Consider the following 6,357-nt stretch of genomic DNA (forward strand, 5'->3'; position numbering starts at 1 on the left):
CTGACTTGCCCTCGCATATCCTAGATCAATCGTAGCACATCTTACCATTTTTTTAGACACCGGCTCATCATCACTACACCACCAAGTGTCATCTGAAGGAAATATGCCCTAGAGGCAATAATAAAGTTATTATTTATTTCCTTATATCATGATAAATGTTTATTATTCATGCTAGAATTGTATTAACCGGAAACTTAGTACATGTCTCAATACATAGACAAAACCTATAGTCCCTAGTATGCCTCTACTGGACTAGCTCGTTAATCAAAGATGGTTATGTTTCCTAACCATAGACATGTGTTGTCATTTGATGAACGGGATCACATCATTAGGAGAATGATGTGATGGACATGACCCATTCCGTTAGCTTAGCACTTGATCGTTTAGTATGTTGCTATTGCTTTCTTCATGACTTATACATGTTCCTATGACTATGAGATTATGCAACTCCCGTTTACCGGAGGAACACTTTGTGTGCTACCAAACGTCACAACGTAACTGGGTGATTATAAAGGTGCTCTACAGGTGTCTCCGAAGGTACTTGTTGGGTTGGCATATTTCGAGATTAGGATTTGTCACTCCGATTGTCTGAGAGGTATCTCTGGGCCCACTCGGTAATGCACATCACTATAAGCCTTGCAAGCATTATAACTAATGAGTTAGTTGTGGGATGATGTATTACAGAACGAGTAAAGAGACTTGCCAGTAATGAGATTGAACTAGGTATTGAGATACCAACGATCGAATCTCGGGCAAGTAACAGACCGATGACAAAGGGAACAACGTATGTTGTTATGCGGTTTGACCGATAAAGATCTTCGTAGAATATGTGGGAGCCAATATGAGCATCCAGGTTCCGCTATTGGTTATTGACCGGAGACGTGTCTCGGTCATGTCTACATAGTTCTCGAACCCGTAAGGTCCGCACGCTTAAAGTTCGATGACGGTTATATTATGACTTTATGTGTTTTGATGTACCGAAGGTAGTTCGGAGTCCCGGATGAGATCAGGGACATGACGAGGAGTCTCGAAATGGTGGAGACGTAAAGATCGATATATTGGACGACTATATTCGGACATCAAAAAGGTTCCGAGTGATTCGGGTATTTTTTGGAGTACCGAAGAGTTACGGGAATTCGCCGGGGAGTATATGGGCTTTAGGGGAAAGAGAGAGGGGAGGCTGCGCCCCCCCCAAGGCCTAGTCCGAATTGGGCTAAGGGGAGGGGCTGCGCCCCCTCATTCCTTCTCTTCTCTTTTCCCTTTCCTTGACTCCTATTCCTACTACATGGAAGGGGGGGAATCCTACTCCCAGTGGGAGTAGGACTCCCCAGGGCGCGCCATAGAGAGGGCCGGCCCCTCCCCTCCTCTCCTTCTTTATATACTGAGACAAGGGGCACCCCATAGACATGACAATTGATCCCTTGGATCTCTTGGCCGTGTGCGGTGCCCCCCTCCACCATAATCCACCTCGATAATATCGTAGCGGTGCTTAGGTGAAGCACTGCGTCGGTAGAACATCATCATCGTCACCACGCCGTCGTGCTGACGGAACTCTCACTCAAAGCTCGGATGGATCAGAGTTCGAGGGACGTCATCGAGTTGAACTTGTGCTGAACTCGGAGGTGCCGTGTGTTCGGTACTTGATCGGTCGGATCGTGAAGACGTACGACTACATCAACTGCGTGTGCTAACGCTTCCGCTTTCGGTCTACGAGAGTACGTGGTCAACACTCTCCCCTCTCGTTGCTATGCATCGCCATGATCTTGCGTGTGCATAGGATTTTTTTTGAAATTACTACGTTCCCCAACATCATCCTCACGCATGGCCCAGCACAGCACTATAAGTAACCTTGGCCACATTCAAGCCAAGTATTAACTACAGGGCGTGCGCGCACACACAGTAGAAAAAAATGTCTAAATTTGATTTATTATTTGTGAGCTTATGAACCCCAGTGGCAAGGAAAGATACATAGAAACAACTATGAATTTCAATACCCGGAGAAAGATTTACAAGACAACGGGATGTAAACTCGATAGATTGATAGTAGACTGAGCTTCATGGTTTCTACAACCCAACCCATGTATCCATGCAAGAACAAGTGCTTGGATTCCACAGCCCAATGGCCGCAAGCACGTCATCCATAGTGCATGTTTCCACATTGTTTGTGTCTTTGCTTTATGAGTAATATCACACGCCAGTCTCCAAACTTTCCCAGAAGCATCAAAATAAATATTCTTCAAAACATCATATTTGGTAGCTCTAATAATGTTGACGTGCAAATGCTGGCCCGGCCCTAGCTCGCCCCTCCATCACTGCAATCAAAGCTCAGTCTCAGCCATTGATAGCAGATTGATATAATCCAAGGTGAGAGGACCTTTAAGTACATAGCTCAAGAATTAGCATATGACCTTATGTGATGATTAGTAGTATCATAGAATTGACTCACATGGACAGCAACATATATACAACTTCAATGGCATCCAGATCATATTTCACGACACCCCTTCCAGCAAGAAGAATGAACTGCAGTTTAATATAACCAGATAGATACCACACATAGATGTATATAACTCAGTTAATTTTACAAAGGTAAAGTTTCATAAAGCAAATGAGAGACATTTTTACCAAAGAGAATCAATCAGCTTAAATACATTGTGTAATATGTTACTGGAGGAGGAAGACCCAATAAACCTTATTCCAACAACACCAACATGTCCTCGCCTTTGCCCTTGTTCTCCTAGCGCGACATCGTGGTCGATGATGGCTCCAGCCGCAACATGACATCACCTCAGCAATCCATCATGGTCCGTTACACTGGGCACATGCCTACACTTCTTATCGTCCACGCCCCAATGTTGAATCACTAGTTTACAACAGAATAAAATGTTTGCATTACCTCTTGTTTCCGAAACATGCAGAGTTCTTTCTATTAAGCAAAGATAGATTAGTAGCAGACACAATTCTAACTAAAAAGGTTGTACATGGTCATCGTGCATACTACATGTATCCAATAAGTTTAACTAATGGGCACCATTTTATGAGGAAACAAAGGCTTTTCCTATCAACATGTTAGCAAATGTTCATCCAGTGCTCCAAAAAATGTCAATGGCAGATCTACACAGCATTAGTAGAACGCACGTGCGTTGCCACGGGCCTTTTTCCCAATTGCTCTTCTAATTGCAAGGCATATCAACTTTCGCATGTATATATCTTTCTAATTGCCCGCGCGTTGCCACGTGTCTTTTAATTTGTTTTCCTGATACAATGCATATCGGTGTCTCGCTCCCCCACTCTGTCTAACACCCTCCATCTCTCTCCCATCCTCTCTCTGTTCCCATCCTCTCTCTGTCTGAAAATCATGAGGCATTAATCACAACCTAAGCATGCCACACAAATGCTCCAATCCCTCTTAGGCATGGCAAGTAGAAGACTTTTTACAAAGAACATATGAAGTTCGTTTTAGTATGATACCCAAATCATGAGGCACAAATGCTTGTTCTCCTTAAAATTTTCAGATATAAACAAAATTTATGTTGGAACATCATTATGCGAAATTTGGGAGCCATTCCACCTTTTTGTGAACAGAAAAAGGAAAGGAACGAACTTATTTGCCTCCTATACATGCCTCATGGACATTAAAACATAATAAGAAAGTATGTAATATGTTGTCATTTCATATGATACACTGCACATCATATAGATTGGTCAAATAAACCATCTTCTTGTAAATGTCAAGACAAGAGATTATATGGTTAATAATTAATAGATTGGAAATAAATAGAAAAGTTATACAAAACTAACCTCACATCATATAGATGTATTCCTTTTGTGAGAAAGTACGTGGATGAAATTTAACACCACATTGGAGACTATTGTGCGGTCAGGAATATAATGTTCATCACATAATAAGATGTCCTCGACGGTGGTGGTTGCAGCTTCCCCTCTGAGAAGGGTGTCCCAATTAGTTGCTGGTGAGCGATGACACCGCACGGTTACAAGACTCTCTCCACGATCCTCAACAAATTCCAACACCCACTGTAAAATATTACTCTTGGTTCATGTTGCTCAACAAAAACAGGGGACACCACAATTAGTTTCCTCATTTACACAAAAGCTCACTTCATGACAATAAATCATGTTTACTACCCAAGGAAATTTATACTATGATTTGAATAAAGGGAATAACCAAATGTGGATATGAACAAGATATCTAGCTCCTACCAAGAACTCAAAGATTCATTGTTCAGGGAGAGGCCTTTGACAAAGAATATTTTTCATAGAAAGATGGCATATATTCAGAAATGGTTTAATATTGTAGATGGAATAGTAAATTTCAATGCCATGACGGGATAAATTTTAGGTCTCAGTTCGGGAGGAAGAGCCAATGATAAGCACAAAGATGGATATGCATGACAAATAGTATCTTTCTCGAAGTATTTGTACACATGAAAAAAATATTTCTACCAAATGTTGAATGCAATTTTAGGAAAGCTATTACAGGTGTATTGCAGTGTTGACATCAAGAATTTTTGTGCCCACATGCTTATTGGACGTCTGAATAATTTACATAGAAAAATTATAGAAGCTTCTATAGCATTTTTAGAGACATAATTTGAATCCCATGGAACTCCATTACTGGCTAAGTTGACCAAATCCTAACCTAATACAGGCAAAATCAGTGACCAGAGAACTATATCTTTCTGATGCTTAACCTACAGAACTCTATTACTACTTAACTTGATCAACTAAATCCTTTTGTGTTGTCCGTTTGATCATTAGTATTTATTTTTGATGGACCATATGGTCCCGATGCTAATGCCTCCTTTTGTGTTGTTCTTTTGATCATTAGTAGTTATTTTCACCATAAAGCTAGATGTCAGGTTCTATTATTGCCAAATACAGTACTGCTCTGCTTACATCATGATATACTATGTCTTGGTTGTAAAGTTCAAAGAACCTTAAAATATTTTCTATAAAAAAGTCCATAGGAAAGATAACCTCTATTAACTGAACATTGCCAGTTCCACTCCATTGTTTCAGTATCAATGGGCACTCAGTCCAGCACATCTCTGTTGTCACAGATCAATAGAAAGCAAACATGCAGCCACATTTATGTGGGCTTACTCCTATCATACTTTGCATAGTAAAAACCGAGACTACACATGGCTAGATAATGAGATACCTTTGCATCACCACATTCTTACTTTGAAATATGGTAGCAGCAATTATAAAGATAATAATATGTTATTTTTGGCACAACTAAAAATTCAGTGCATATATACCTGTACTCAACACCTGCTAGCATGGTCTCACTCCATCTTGATAGAGTCATAGAGTACCGATCAGGCAGCACCAAGTTGAGCAAAATCAACAAACTTCGGTCCTTATCTGCTGGATATCTTTTAGCATCAACAGTAAGGAAAGCATCTGAACAAATCTCAGCATTTCTAACTTCAAATTAACAGATGTACAACATGCATGTTGTATATAACGAACCTCGAACAATTTTGGAATCATCTCTGCTAGAAATGTATCCATCGCACAGTTAGGAATATTTAATCTATGGAAGTGTAGTCAACACAAAGGAATCCACAATTAGTCTGAATCATCCCTCAACTTTTTAGTTTGAACACCTCGAGGCATATAATTGTAGCCTGACAAAGACGACATTGCTCCACCCATGCACAGTTGAGTCGGTGATGAAGTGGATTGTCAAAAGGAACACAGGGAAACAGACATATCCATGTGTGGCATACTCAGATCCACCCTTTCTCATCACTATCTTTGTTCATGTTCTTTGCTGGTTAGTTTTCTCAGAATCGCCCGGGGCAGAGGAAGCTCTGTTCTAGAAAAAAACCCTTGTAAGGCCAGATAACCAAAAATTATTGTTTATACAAGAATAAAAATGATGAACTATGCAATAATATCTTACTGATAATGCAACAAGCTGACCCTTCCTAAACTTTCATAAGGTTGCGACAGATTCGTCTGACACGAAACATACATAAAACAATATGTATTTAATGATTTTCACCTCATAATGGATATTTTTAGAAACTCAAAAGTATATATTTTGATAGCTCTACTCCAAAAGTATGAAATTCTCACGTTGCAAACCTAAAACAAAAGGTGAAATAAGGATCTCTTTTGGACATATCAAGAAAAAGAGGAAAGGTTATATGGCAGCGACAAATCGGAATCATCTAAAGTTCAGCACACCAGTCTTTCAGCAAATTTACATGCAAAGCAATTTTCTCTCAGAGTGAACTCTGAACTCTTCTGTGCCACATGAAAATAAAACATCAAATTACAGTAGAGAAAACATGGTGTATACCCACATGTATGATTGGTGGCCCT

Source organism: Triticum aestivum, chromosome 1B, assembly GCF_018294505.1.
Source record: "Triticum aestivum cultivar Chinese Spring chromosome 1B, IWGSC CS RefSeq v2.1, whole genome shotgun sequence".
In the NCBI taxonomy this organism is placed as follows: domain Eukaryota; kingdom Viridiplantae; phylum Streptophyta; class Magnoliopsida; order Poales; family Poaceae; genus Triticum; species Triticum aestivum.